We start from the raw sequence: 15,895 nt of genomic DNA, 5'->3' as shown, positions 1-15,895 counted from the left end.
CCCTGAACCGGATGAAATTGTCACTACCCCCGGAAAACCTGTCTGGGAGAGCCACCTTCGGTTCAGGACAGGCCTGGGACCCACCACCGGAACCAGCCTGTGGACTCTGAATCTGCAAGACAGTTGCGCGGAGGTCTGCTACCTCCAAAGTCAGATTCTGCATCTGTTCGACCAGTGCAGACATAGTATCCATAGCTGCACAGATCAGAACAAAAATGGCGGTATAGGCTTGGGATAATGTCACGGATGTAGTAGGGGAGAACACCAAAAGACAATCAGGAAGGAAGGGGAAAGACACTAGGCCTCACCGCTTGGGAAGGAAAAGGGTCACCACCTACAAAACCCTGCTCCTGGCCCTAACTCCTATCCGTATGGGCACCTCTCGATGGTAGAGATACCCATACACGGGAACCTAGAAAACCCTGGTGACCCTCAGATGCCCTAAAGATAATGACAGGGCAGAGAAGGAAGGAACTAGCGTCTCACTGAGGCCTGGTCAACAACCGGGGGGAGAGGAATACAAAACACGACAAGCGAAACACTTAACTTCAGAGGATGAAGGATGAACAGGACTTCAACACGAACCACACTCCAGCTCTTCCAAGACCAAATGAAGCTATCCCAAGCAAGGAGTGATGGGAAAAGTCAGACTAAATAGGGCGTGGTAGAGGTCACATGATCCACACCTGATCAGGAGGTGTGGACATACCAACAACACACGGACAAAGTGAAACCAAAAGATGCTGTCAGATCACTAATGCATAGATAATCTTTCAGACCTTCTGGGACCTGTCACAGATGTGACACACAGTGGGGACATTTTTACTGTAGGGGCACTATTACTACTACGTGTTGTCTGGTAGATAATTATTTCTATTGGTGGGACTTTGGGGAGCACTGTTACTTTGATAGGCAACCTAGCATGGTATCAGCTTAGCACAATTATTTTTGGGGAACATTATGTTTACACTATTAGTGTCAGGGACACTGTTTCCTGGGGACAGTTATTTTTTAGGACACTGTGTGCCAATAATTATTGAAGGGGAACAATCTGTGTGTAACTAGTATAGGGAGCACAGCAGGCACAATATTAGAGGTGGCAGGATGAGGTGTTCAGAAGGTGGGAGGATGATGGAAAACTAGGAAACTAAGAACTTTGTCTGTCAAACTCTGCCGAGAGATGAGATGGCTGAAAGAAATCATCATGGTGGTCTAGTCTGAAAGGAGAAGATGAGGATAGAGAAGATCTACATCAAAGGAGACGTCACTTGATATAAGAGGTATGTGGACCTGTATTAGGCTACCTTCACATCTGAGTTAGTGCTTCTGGCAGGCTTTTCCCTAACCGCCCACAGCGTCTCATCCCTCTCCTCCCCCTCCCTGACGGCCGAGCGAAGTCTCGCGCAGACGCAGTACCCACTGAGGGCTGCCCCAGTGCTATTTGCTGGAGACTAAGGGCAGGAGCTTCATCGTCATCACTGGGCATGCGCCGAGCCCAGTGACGTCCGATGCTCGCGCGAGACTTCGCTCGGCCGTCAGGGAGGGGGAGGAGAGGGATGAGACGCTGTGGGCGGTTAGGGATTCTGGAGGAAGGCGTTTTGGGCACTGTAAGAGGGGCGTTACTGGGCACACAAAGGGGAACATAACGCCCCTCTGGGCACCTTCAGGGTTTTATAAAAGTCGTTTTTCTGCAAAACTGCTGGACGGATTACAATAAAAAACAGCACAGCCGATTCAAGGTAAGCTGTGGAGCATGACTGGTTTAAAATCTGAATTTGTGTTATACGAGGTGACAGAATCCCTTTAAGGGAAAAAAGCTATGCAAACCAACCCGGCCCTATGTGAAAAAGGAATTGCCCCCTAAACCTAATAACTGGTTGTGCCACCCTTGGCAGCACTGCAATCAAGTGTTTATGATAACTGGCAATGAGTCTTTCACATCTCTGTGGGGGAATTTTGGCCCACTCTTCTTTGCAGAATTGTTTTTCATTTCAGCCACATTGGAGGGTTTTCGAGCATGAATGGCCTGTTTCAGGTCATGTCACAGCATCTCAATTGGATTTAAGTCCAGACTTTAACTAGTCTATTCTAAAACCTTTAGTTTTTTTCAACCATTCAGAGGTGGACTTGCTGGAGTGCTTCAGATCATTGTCCTGCAGAACCAAAGGATGCCTAAGCTTAAAGAGGACCTTTTACTAGATTAAAAAATCTAAACTAACTATACAGACATGGAGAGCGGCGCCCAGGGATCTCCCTGCACTTACTATTATCCCTGGACGCCGCTCCGTTCTCCCGGTATAGGCTCCGGCATCTTCACATGTTAGGCTCCACCCAGTGGAACCTGCCGGCGTCTTCTTCTCCCAGGCTGTAGCGCTGGCCAATCGCAGCGCTCAGCTCATAGCCTGAGAGGTTTTTTTCTCTCTCAGGCTATGAGCTGAGCGCTGCGATTGGCCAGCGCTACAGCATGGGAGAAAGAAACGCCGGCAGGTTCCACTGGGTGGAGCCTAACTATGAAGATACTGGAGCCTATACCGGGAGAACGGAGCGGCGCCCAGGTATAACAGTAAGTGCAGGGGGATCCCTGGGCGCCGCTCTCCATGTCTGTATAGTTAGTTTAGATTTTTTAATCTAGTGAAAGGTCCTCTTTAAGGTCATGAACTCATGACTGGACATTCTCCTTCAGAATTTTATGGTAGAGAGCAGAATTCATGGTTCCATCAATTACAGCAAGTCATCCAGGTTCTTAAGCAGCAAAGCAGCCTCAGACCATCACACTACTACCATTATGTCAGTATGATGTTCTTTTTTTGAAATGCTGTGTTGGTTTTACGCCAGATGAAACAGGACGAACATCTTCCAAAAAGTTCCACTTTTGTCTTGTCAGTCCACAAAATATTTTCCCAAAAGGCTTCGAGATTATCAAGATGTTTTTTGGCACATGTGAGATGGGCCTTTTGTTCTTTAGCAGTGGTATTCGCCTTGGAACTCTCCCACGGATACCATTTTTGCCCAGTCTCTTTCTTATTGTTGAATCATGAACACTAACCTTAACTGAGGCAAGTGAGGCCTGCAATGCTTTAGATCAGGCATCCTCAAACTGCAGCCCTCCAGCTGTTGTAAAACTACAACTCCCACAATGCCCTGCTGTAGGCTGATACCTGTAGGCTATTCGGGCATGCTGGGAGTTGTAGTTTTGCAACAGCTGGAGGGCCGCAGTTTGAGGATGCCTGCTTTAGATGTTGTTCTGGGTTCTTTAGTGACCTCCTGGATGAGTAGTGGATGTTCTGATATTCAAATTTGTTTGATAATCTGACAAGGACAGGGACCAGGGGTATGAAGGTTCAGCTCTGGGTTACTTCAGGGTTGTCCTGCCACATGGAGGGACTTTGAATATGGGGGAGGGTTAAAGGGTTACTGAAAGGGGGAGCTTGGATCAGCTAGACCACACATTACACCCAGCATGGACTGAGAGACCTCTGTAAAGTCGGCCACCACCAAAGAGAGTGAGCCCATTACAGTTCAGCTGCAGGAAGAAACCTGCTCAGGGGGTGGTGGGGCATTAGATGACACAGGTTCTTGATATGGAGTACAAAGGGGGTCCTGCTGTCAGTGGTGCAACTTTAAATTGCATTTTGTACATGAGAAATGGCAAGGAGAAGCCTAACATGGGGTCATCTGCGCTGATACCTGGAGAATAAGTAGGCAAAGCCGTAGCCTCAATTAATAGCTGAGGCCTGGCAAGGATAGAAGGTTGGCCCCTGGAGAGCAGTAAGTGGAGACGCCAAGAGAAAGATGGGGGTCCCCCAAGAAATGATGCCTTATTGAAATAGCAGAGATTGAACTGCAGAGTATGCAGTCTGGCTGTTCCCAGGGGAGGTTAATCCACCCAGAAAGACACAAGCCTCCTAGCTAGTAGAAGAAGCTAACAATTTTAACTTAGTGTCATTCTCCTGTTAGCAGCTGTACCCATGGTCTTGTGTCCCCCAATGACATGAGATTTTTTTTTTTTATCTATTCACTAAGCACCTTAAAGGGGTTGTCTCACTTCAGTAAGTTGTATTTATCATGTAGAGAAAGTTAATACAAGCCACTAATGTATTATTATCATCCATATTGCATCCTTTGCTGGCTGGATTCATTTTTCCTTCACATTATACACTGCTCGTTTCCATGGTTACAGACCACCCTGCAATCCATCAGTAGAGGTTGTGCTTGCACACTATAGGAAAAAGCATCAGCCTCTCAGGTGGCCGGGACCGTGGGAGCGCACATAGGCTGGTGCTTTATCCTATACTGTGTAAGCACGGCCACCGCTGATGGATTGCAGGGTGGTCTGTAACCATGGAAATGAGCAGTGTATAATGTGATGGAAAAATCAATCCAGCCAGCAAAGGAAGCAATATGGACAATCACAATACATTAGTAAGTGGCTTGTAGTAACTTTCTCTACATGATAAATGCCACTTGCTGAGTGAGACAACCCCTTTAAACAATGTAGTACACTTATAGAGCATGGTTTGTAACACAGACATTAAGAGGGTTGACCAGGATCATAAAAATGTGGCTACTTTCTTACAAAAACAGCACCACACCTGTCCACAGGTTGTGTGTGGTATTGAAGCTCACTTCAATAGAACGTAGCACTAATACCAGACACAACCCATTGACGGGTGTGGGTCTGTTTCTGGAAAAAAGCAACCATATTTTTCTGATCCTTGGCAACCCCTTTAACAGCATCCACTCTACATGCTGGAATGGCTGGTGCTCAACTGTATATTGCAATGGTCAGGATTGGAGATAACTGTGATCCTGGACACTTAACCCCTTAGCTGTGGTCAGTAGCAACTGTGGTATCTAAGGGAAGGGCCCCATCTGTCACCCTAACAGCCAACCTCTGAAACAACTGCGGGTGCCAATGGGTTGCTATGGAAGTTGAAGTTTAAAACGGGTTGTTCAAGTTGCCTAAAACAGGGCTCTATGTCACTAAATGTCTTAATAAAACAAAGAAAGCATAAAACGTCCTATACTCTCCTCAGTGGGAGGTGGAATGGAGCTGTAACGTAGAGGGCAGCAGGGTAAAAAGAGGGGAGTATAGGATGTTTATCATTTTAAAAGGGTTGTCCGCTTTTTTTTTTATATTGATGACCTATCTCAAAAGGTGGAGATGACAAAAGGTCAACAACCCCACAAAAACTCAGTGACAGATTTGGTTTACACTCCTCAATTCTGAAATTCCAACACCAAGAAGGGCAAACTTTAAGGTTATGCAAATCAAGAAACTAGCAGATGTCGCTAAGATCTGCAAATGATCAAATTTTCAAGCACCTAGCTCCAATCTGTGGCATGGGGGAGGGGCATAAAGCCGGATTGAAAGCAAAGTTTTTTTAGCCTCGTGAAACCTCAAAAATCAAGTTGTGGGATGATTGTGCGATGCCTCCTGTTTGTTGATCTGTCGGTTATCGCCACTTGTTGCAAACTAAGAGAGACAGACTCCTTGAACTGAGAGACCCTGGTTTATTACCCTGGCAGATTGCTATACGCCTAGGCTAAGATATAAAAAAAATCAAAAATAACGTGCAGTCAGTTGACCAAAAGACCCTTTAGGGGTCCTACATAGTATTGGTAAAACTACAAACTTTACTATGATTCATTTAAAACACTATGAAAGAACCAAACACTATTAGGTGATTAAAACTATCAGGAGGCAGTTATGGGCTTATGTCTTATCCCAATGTGTAGTAAATGGTCACTGAACAGGTGCTCAGCACTATGTGTTAAGAGCTTTGTTCCCCAAAGCTTTTCTCAATAGATGCTCTGCCTATGGCTACATGCACACGACCTTGCCGTTTTTTGCGGTCCGCAAAAAACAGAAGCCGCCCGTGTACCTTCCGCAATTTGCGGAACGGGCGGCCCATTGTAGAAATGCCTATTCTTGTCCGCGAAACGGACAATAGGACATGCAATTTTTTTTTGCGGGGCTACGGAACGGTGCAACGGATGCGGACAGCACACAGAGTGCTGCCCGCATCTTTTACGGCCCCATTGAAGTGAATGGGTCCGCACCCGAGCCGCAAAAAATGCGGCTCGGATGCGGACCACAAAAAACGGTCGTGTGCATGAGGCCTATCACTAACAATATATTATTAATTGATAACAAAGTGCTTTGTACTGGAGATCAGCTGAGATGTGGCACTACTCCTCCTATAGGTTGTACAGTCGTGGCCAAAAGTTTTGAGAATGACACAAATATTAGTTTTCACAAAGTTTGCTGCTAAACTGCTTTTAGATCTTTGTTTCAGTTGTTTCTGTGATGTAGTGAAATATAATTACACGCACTTCATACGTTTCAAAGGCTTTGATCGACAATTACATGACATTTATGCAAAGAGTCAGTATTTGCAGTGTTGGCCCTTCTTTTGCAGGACCTCTGCAATTCGACTGGGCATGCTCTCAATCAACTTCTGGGCCAATTCCTGACTGATAGCAACCCATTCTTTCATAATCACTTCTTGGAGTTTGTCAGAATTAGTGGGTTTTTGTTTGTCCACCCGCCTCTTGAGGATTGACCACAAGTTCTCAATGGGATTAAGATCTGGGGAGTTTCCAGGCCATGGACCCAAAATGTCAACAATTTGGTCCCTGAGCCACTTAGTTATCACTTTTGCCTTATGGCACGGTGCTCCATCGTGCTGGAAAATGCATTGTTCTTCACCAAACTGTTGTTGGAAGAAGTTGCTGTTGGAGGGTGTTTTGGTACCATTCTTTATTCATGGCTGTGTTTTTGGGCAAAATTGTGAGTGAGCCCACTCCCTTGGATGAGAAGCAACCCCACACATGAATGGTCTCAGGATGCTTTACTGTTGGCATGACACAGGACTGATGGTAGCGCTCACCTTTTCTTCTCCGGACAAGCCTTTTTACAGATGCCCCAAACAATCGGAAAGAGGCTTCATCGGAGAATATGACTTTGCCCCAGTCCTCAGCTTCTTCTGCAGAAAGTTTGGTGAATGGACTGCTGAGGACTGGGGCAAAGTCATATTCTCCGATGAAGCCTCTTTCCGATTGTTTGGGGCATCTGGAAAAAGGCTTGTCCGGAGAAGAAAAGGTGAGCAACTTTTCCAATATTTATGTAATTCTCTAAACTTTTGGCCACGACTGTATATTACTGCCACAGCTCTGTGTATGTTTTATTAACTGGTGTGATCACTAGTGGTGAATAATTGGGTTCCACTGTTCACTTCTATATTGAAAATTGCCGCAGTCAATGTCCTCTTATAGGATTACACAGACCAAGTATAGTGGACTCAATAACCCCTATATATCAGGCATCCATATTCACTTACACCGTCTCCAAAAGTTTTGGAAGCTAATCTCCCGCTGAGCACACACACAGTTGCGGGGTGACTGATCCGGATTCTACCCCTACAATAGTATTCAATGTATAGCCCTGTACTGTATCCTGCCTAAAATGTGCAAACTAACACTACCCCCGCGACATGTTTCGCCGCGATGCGGCTTAGTCAGGGGAGTTGGGGTAATAGCTAAGATATTAGCACTGTTGAATGTTGTGTGTTTCAGTGAAAATGAATGATGAGCTGGATTAAAAGCAAGAGATGTAAACCTCTGCACAGGCTGATTGCCTGATTAGAATAATGGTGTGTAGTGATCCATTCTGTACTGCAAGTGAAATTGGACATCCCACCCCAGGCCCAGGTTGGCAAAGTGTCTACACAAGCCATCAGAAGGTGTTTGCATGACACTGGACTACGGGTCAGACGTCCAGCTTCAGGTGTTTCCTTCATCTCATGCCACCTCTCACAAAGCTTATCATGGTGGGCCGCAAGACTGCAATGGAGGCTGGACTGGAGGTCTATCCTCTTCAGCAATGAGTCCCACTTTTGTTTGGGATGCAACGATAGCTGACCACATAGGCAATGCCATGAAGAGGCCTTTACAAGGGAATGTCACACTGGTCCTACTCCCAGGATTATGGTGTGTGGTGGCATAGTGTACAGTAGCTGGATTCCTCTAGTCTTCATTCCAGGTACACTAGAATGACTTGGTCACTGAACCAGTGGGATGGCCATTTTTCAACAGAATAATGTCAGGTCGTATATGTTGCTCATACTACTGTGAGCAGCCTGCTTGGCCTAAACATGCTACCATAGTCTGCAGCATCTCCAGACTTGTCTCCCATCGAGGACATCTGGGACGTTATTGGTCGGCATTTGCAAAGGGAGTGACAGTTGCGGATCTTGACGATCTGTGTGCCCAAGTGCATTCAGAGTGGCAAAACATACCTCAACCAGTAATAACCTCACTGATAGCATGCCAAGGCATGTAAGTGTGTGAATTTCTCCATGTGGTACTCGAATAAATCCAGAATTTTTTAATATTTTGTTTAATTTCTTTTTAATCTTGTCTATTAATCCTGTGACTTCCATAATTCCACAACTTTTCCTACAATCTACACCGGAGTTTTTCTCTGCAGCAGGCTGGCTGTTTGGTTCCTTCTGAAGTGGCCTATTCCAGGTGCCCTGAATGCTCATGGGTGAGGGGTAGGGAACACTACTGTTGGCTGCCCCAGCACAACGCTCCTCTCTGTTGCTGCTCCAACTTCTGTCTAGATCCCTAGGGCAGTGTTACTTACCCCCACACAGTGTGGCTGGTCCTCAGCACTCCATCTGACTGCAAGGCAATTAACCCCTTACTTTCAGGCACATACCAGAAATTAAAGTGCTGTTTCTCAACATCTACAGTGCAGTTCCACACATAAATATCCACAACGTCCATCGATACCCCCGCTGAGGGTGTATGGCTCCGATGGTCATCCCAGGCCACCTGTGTTGTCACCACATACAACATGGCGTTAATACTCAGCGTGCCTACTAAACACGATTATCACCTATTCTCCTAGGAACCCATACATTCTAGTCCCAACCACCAGTCAGTACTCTAGTCTAGAAGACCCTAGGAACCCTAATGGCGGCCACACTGGTTGTCCTCCAGCTCACCAGTGCTGAAAAGAACCTGTCAGAGGAGGACAACTAACAGCTACATGAGGGTCCACCGAGTCCTCCCCCCTGCCCTCAACATTACAAGGCCAGCGTGCACCCCGTGTGTACAGCACGCACGGTAAACGCTTCTAGACGCCTGGCAACATGTCACGTGACTAATCCAGGACTGACGTCTACGCTCCACCCACACCCCTCCCCTTTGCAGCTCTAGAAGGATGTCCCGCCCATCCACGGCGCTGATTCGTCGATGCCGTTGTGCTGCGCGGCGTGATTGGCCGATGTCCTGCAGGCTGCGTCTTGTTCTTCCTGTGTTGCCCACAGAAGCCGCCTGATCCTGACGGGTGAGCTGGGTACCTGCTGTGGCAGGTTGTGTTTGTGACCCGCTGGGGGTTGTTGTCCCCCTGTAGGCTCCCGGGGCAGTCTTATCAGGTGAGTGGGGCCGCACTGTCAGGTGGACGTGCCTGGTATCCAGATGATCATGTAGCATCCTCCCTTGCAGCACCGCAGTGATCGGGTGTAGTGAGATGCCTTTACTCCTATTGGAGCAGACCTTCTGGATCAGCAGTGGGAAATGCACAGAAGGTAGAGATGCTGCAGGCACCCGGCTGGAGCGCTTTCTAGGCTTTCCAGAGACCTGATTCTTTTTCTTTGTATTTATTGCCGGACAGTTGGACTTTCTGGACGATAGGATGTAACCCTTGATAGGTTTATGCCAATGATCACGTGTGATGTAATGTTTGGTTACAGCCGGCGATGCCCACGGCTGTGCCGCTCATCGTTACAGATGTTCTCTGCTCTTCCCTGTCCAAAGCACCCATCTGACCCTATCCTTGTATATAAGGGACCCCTCCCCTTCCTGAGGATAGACGTATGGAACCTGTGAGCCCTCCCTGGCCATGGCTTCCTTTATGGTGCTTACTAGGGATGAGCGAATCGACTTTGGATAAAACATCCGGTGGAAGGGGACCCGAGTTCGGGAAATGGTTTTTTGCAATACAAATGAATTTATGAAATTATTAATCAAAGCCTCGTGAGACTTCGCGAAGCAATGACTTCGTCTCATCTGAGCCAATACATTCTAATACCGTACGAAGTTCCTGCTTCGTACAGTATTAGAACAAAGTTTTATGTGACTCGACTTCGGATAAAACATCTGGTGGAAGGGGACCCGAGTTCGGGAAATGTTTTTTACAATACAAATGAATTTATGAAATTATTAGTCGAAGCCTCGTGAGACTATGCGAAGCAATGACTTCGTCTCATTGGAGCCAATACATTCTAATACAGTACGGAGCCCCTGCTCCATACAGTATTAGAACAAAGTTTTATGTGAATCGGTTTCGTCCGAAGTAGATTCGCTCATCCCTAGTGCTTACTCTTGCTCCGTCTGGTCTTTTCCGGCAGTAATTTCTCACTGTCTTAGTTTATCACCCCCCTAGTGAGGTATCCTTAGACATACAGTGGTTGTATTTGCTCGGGCAATCAGCATGTTTGATTCCCTCACTGTGTGCCGTCCACATTTTTTGCGTCCCCATTGAAATGAATGGGTCCACATCCCTTCCGCAAAATTGTGGAACTGACGCGGACTCATTCGTACGTACGGCCGTCTGAATGAGCCCTTATAATTAGCCGGAGAAGCGTGTAGTACAGTAGATAGAATTGCTGCCTGCTTGTGTTGTAGAAGGGTGCAGCCGTTTGGGGGTTGTTTGTGCCCCACTTGAGTAGGTTCTCTCTAGCCAGCAGGTAGTGGAAATAAATGCCAGATCCAAGGCCCATTCACACAACCGTATTTTAAGTCTGCACCCAAGCTGCACATTTTGCGGATCAGACGTGGACTCGTTCACTATGGCCGCAAAAGATGCGCACAGCACACCACGTGCTGTCTGAATCTGTATGTATGTATGTTCCATGGCCATGTCATTTCTACCATAGAGCGGAATGTATGGGACCGCAAAATGTGGGACGCACACAGCTGGTATCCGTGTTTTGCAGATTCACAATTTGCCAACAGCAAAATGGGTACAGACGTGTGCATGGATCCTTAGGATGTACATAACGTAGTGACGACCTTTGTACCTGCTACAGAGCCTTTAAAGGAGTTATCCAAGACTGAAAAAAGCTCCCCCATATGCCAGACCCCTCACACACGATATACTTACCTGGTCCCCGCACAGCTACTGCTGCTTCTCCCCGTGCACGGATGAAAACATCCATTGTCGGGGAGGAGCAGCCAATGGCAGCTGGTTATGGGGACGAGCCTCCCTAGCGTCACCTTCGATGCTAGGGAGGCTCGTCCCCACCCCCCCTGCCATTGGCTGCCCTCCCCTGACACCTGCGCAGAAGCAGCAGCGCTGGTGCGGGGACCAGGAGCGGCACGGGGAGCCAGGTAAGTATATTCATGGTGAGCGGCCTGGCATATGGGGCATCTTTTTATAGCCTTGGGTAACCCCCTTAATAAGAGGAAGCCGGCTCTCATAGGCACAGAGCTCTAGGGCCGATACACATGAGCACGCTCGGTCCGGTAAACACAATCCTATGTCGGCAGCATCTCCCATACCGACTGCGGCTTCACAGTGATTTAGGATACAGTCACTGGCCATAATGTTGATGTCAGTCAGTACAGTACAATCATCCTGAGATCAGATAGGAACTGAATGTATCCTAAATCGCTACGATGCAGTCTGTTCAGGGGAGCCTTTGATCCAGGAGATACGGACAGAGTACAGTTGTGTGAATCAGCCCTTAAGCTGGCCATACACTGACAGCTATTCCTAATGAACTCCCCCTATTCATGCATGGCATGCTTAGTTTTCAATGTGGAGAGGGGGCTAAACCTGTGCCAGCCAACTCAAATGGCATACCTGATCCCACCCCTGAACTACTGTCAGCTGGCATTTCATACACATTAGTGGTTGGCCGGTCTCGCCAAAATCACCCACCTTACATTAGAAATGATGTGCCAGCTTTCTCTCTTGGAAGGAATGAGGGAAGATCCAACAAATTTTGTTGGGTGTGATGGCATGACCCAAAAAGGCTTAATTTTGGTTTGCACTTTGTTGCCCCCTCTGCAATACGTATTGTCCTAAGACCTCATGCGCGACTGAATTATGGCTTGAGTTTTGTACATAGCCGAATAGGGCCCTTACTGTACCTCTTTATGTAAATTATAACCATCAGGGAGGACTGCAACCTTCTTTACTCCAAAAAGGCAATAACTCCTTTAAGATATACTCTGATCATCCATAATATTGAAACCATATGAAGATAATTACCCTGATCATCTCATTACACTGGCCCATATTTGGCAGTAAGTGAACAGTCAGTTCTTGAATGGGTTTGAAGCAGGGAAAAGTTGGCAAGCTTAAGGATCAGAGCAACTTTGTAAAGGGTTAAATTGTAAAGTCTAGACAACTGGATCAGAACGTCCAAAACATCAGGTCTTGTGAGGCGGTCCCAGTATGTAGTGCTTGGTACCTACCAACAGTGGTCCAAGGAAGAACTGGTGAATGGACAACAGGGTCATAGGCACCAAAGGCTCAATGTCTGTGGGGAACAAACACTAACCTGTCTGGACTGATCCCAAAGAAGAGCTGAAAAAGTGCCCCTACTGATCAGTGTCCACCAGTGGAAGCGCTAACAATTAGCACATGAGCCACAGAACTGGACTGTGAAGCACTGGAAGAAGGTGGCCTCAACTGATTACTGTATTTTTCGTTCTATAAGATGCACCTGCCGATTAGAAGCATCTAGGTTTTACAGGAGGAAATAAATATTTTTTTTATCAGACCTCCGCTCAGACCCTGAGTGTTAATAAGACCCCCAATCAGATCTCAGATTAGGCCCCCAATGTTAATAAGGCCTCTATTCAAACCCCAAGTCAGACTCCCAAACAAATGCCCAGTTGTTATAAGACCCCCCAATTAGACCTTTATATAAATAAGACCTCATGTGACGCAGACCTCCTTGTAAATAAGCCCCCATGTGAAACAGACCCCAGATCAGACCTCCTTGTAAATAGCCCCCCGTGTAAAGCAGACCTCAGATCAGGCCTTTATGTAAATAAGCCCCCATGTGAATCGGAGCTCAGATCAGACCTCCTTGTAAATAAACCCTGTGTGAAGCAGACCTCAGATCAGACCTCCTTGTAAATAAACCCTGTGTGAAGCAGACCTCAGATCAGACCTCCTTGCAAATAAGCCCCCATGTGAAGGAGACATCAGATCTCCTTGTAAATAGGCCCCCGTGTGAAGCAGACCTTAGATCAGACCTCCTTGTAAATCAGCCCCCATGTGAAGCAGACCTCAGATCAGACCTTGTAAATAAGCCCCCATGTGAAGCAGACCTCAGACCAGACCTCCTTGTAAATAAGCCCCCCCATGTGAGGCAGACAGCAGATCAGACCTCCTTGTAAATAAGCCCCTGTGTGAAGCAGACAGCAGATCAGACCTCCTTGTAAATAAGCTCACACGTGAAGCAGACCTCAGATCCGACCTCCTTGTAAATAAGCTTACATGGAAGCAGACCTCCTTCTAAATAAACCCCTGTGTGAAGCAGACAACAGATCAGACCTCCTTGTAAATAGGCCCCTGTGTGAAGCAGACAGCAGATCAGACCTCCTTGTAAATAAGCTCCCATGTGAGGCAGACCTCAGACCAGACCTCCTTGTAAATAAACCCCCATGTGAAGCAGACCTCAGATCAGACCTCCTTGTAAATAAGCCCCCGTGTGAAGCAGACTGCAGATCAGACCTCCTTGTAAATAAGCCCCCCATGTGGATCAGACCTCAGATCAGACCTCCTTGTAAATAAGCCCCTGTGTGAAGCAGACCTCAGATCAGACCTTTATGTAAGTAAGCCCCTATGTGAAGCAGACCTCCTTGTAAATAAGCCTCTTTTTGACGCAGACCTCAGATGTCCTTGTAAATAAGTCCCCCCCCCCCCATTTGAGGTAGACTTCAGATCGAAGCACCTTGTAAATAAGCCCCCATGTGAAGCAGACCGCAGATCAGACCTCCTTGTAAATAAGCCCCCATGTGAAGCAGACCGTAGATCAGACCTCCTTGTAAATAAGCCCCCCATGTGGATCAGACCTCAGATCAGACCTCCTTGTAAATAAGCCCCCATGTGAAGCAGACCTCAGATCAGACCTTTATGTAAATAAACTCCCATGTGAGGCAGACCTCAGACCAGACCTCCTTGTAAATAAGCCCGCATGTGAAGCAGACAGCAGACCAGACCTCCTTGTAAATAAGCCCCCATGTGAATCAGACCTCAGATCAGACCTCCTTGTAAATAAACCTCCTTTTGAAGCAGACATCAGATGTCCTTGTAAATAAGCCCCTGTGTGAAGCAGACCGCAGACCAGACCTCCTTGTAAATAAGCCCCCGTGTGAAGCAAAACTCAGATCAGACCTCCTTGTAAATAAGCCCCCCATGTGGATCAGACCTCAGATCAGACCTCCTTGTAAATAAGCCTCCTTTCGAAGCAGACCTCGGACCTGTGCTGTGACCCAACGCCACACAGCGTGAGGTCACAGAATGCAGACGTCCTCCTGCTGTGCGCACTCACAGCACAGCCAGCAGCAAAGGATGACCAGGAAGCGCCCATTAGTATTCACCCCATAAAATGTACTGACGTTTTTCCCCCACTTTGGGGGCGGGTGCGTCTTATAGGACGAAAAATACGTTAATTTTCTTTTACATCATGTCAATGGCTGGATGTGAGAGTGTAAAGAAAAGTCCTTTCTTCAGTGAAATGCCATCTAAAGTGAAATGCCATCTTCAGTGCTGTAAGAACATTTTGGTCTGGGCTGGAAGTACTGCTAATGGAGACACATACTGTATTAATAAGTGCACCACAGTGATAATGGTGTTGCCAGCGTTGTCTGAGGAGCTGGCACAATGGCACATACCGACAAACAGAAACAAGACGAGTTCTGCAACTGCGTGTCACTTCCCTAATTTTGTGTAATTTTTTCAGTTTCTAACATGTTAGTGTTTGCCGTCTTTAATTTTGCTTCTGAAACAGTGCTACCAAATCTTTTAAATTGACCCTCGGGTTCAAGAAAAAAAATCAACTGAGGAATGAAAAGAACACTGCCATGGTGCCTTCATTTTCATCCTTTCTGTTACGGAGTTCCTCTTCTGTCATCCAATATGGCTGCCTCGCTTGTCAGACTACCTGGTACATACTGTGCATTTGGTAGGCCAGGACACCTCCTGCTTCCCTTGGATTGGTCAGCACTGCTCATGTGATCAGAGCTGACCAATCTAAAAGCAGGTCTAGACAAGCAGGAAGTGTCTTGGACTACCTCTATGCACCACCATTCTGTCATCTTGGATGACAGAAGATTAGCCTGGGAATAGAAGGATCTGCAGCGGAAAAGATAGAAAGGAGGACACCATATAAGTGTCGCTTTAACCCCTTCAGGACCCTGCCATTTTTCACCTTAAGGACCAGGCCGTTTTTTTGGAAATGACATGTGTCACTTTATGTGGTAATAACTCTGGAACGCTTTTACTTATCCAAGCCGTTCTGAGATTGTTTTCTTGTGACACATTGTACTTCATGATAGTGGTAAATTTCAGTCAATATTTTTATTTAAAATAAAATACTAAATTTACGAAAAATTCAAAACTTTCCAAATTTCAATTTCTCTGCTTTTAAAACAGATGGTGATACCTCATGTAATAGTTATTACTTTACATTCCCCATATGTCTACTTTTATGTTTGGATCATTTTGTGAATGCAATTTTATTTTTTGGGGGACGTTAGAAGGCTTAGAAGTTTAGAAGCAAATCTTGATATTTTTCAGAATTTCCAAAACCCACTTTCAGGTCATTTTAGAAACAACACCCCTTAAGGTATTCAAAACTGA

General features: G+C 46.5%; 1 protein-coding gene across 4 annotated transcripts in view; it reads left to right on the top strand.

Moving 5' to 3' along the window:
* The first annotated feature begins 9,332 nt into the window (after positions 1 to 9,332).
* The window catches only part of HERC2 (HECT and RLD domain containing E3 ubiquitin protein ligase 2), a 222,288-nt gene continuing 215,725 nt past the window's right edge, over positions 9,333 to 15,895 (top strand). For all 4 annotated transcript variants that reach the window (XM_040425137.1, XM_040425134.1, XM_040425136.1 and 1 more), the window contains exon 1: positions 9,333 to 9,446. The gene's annotated coding sequence lies outside the window, so the exon portion shown is untranslated. The remainder of the gene's footprint in view (positions 9,447 to 15,895) is intronic.

The sequence above is a fragment of the Bufo bufo genome, chromosome 3 (genome assembly GCF_905171765.1).
Source record: "Bufo bufo chromosome 3, aBufBuf1.1, whole genome shotgun sequence".
NCBI classification, from domain to species: domain Eukaryota; kingdom Metazoa; phylum Chordata; class Amphibia; order Anura; family Bufonidae; genus Bufo; species Bufo bufo.
Note: the sequence above shows the minus strand (reverse complement) of the source record. Positions and strands in the feature narration are given on the sequence as shown.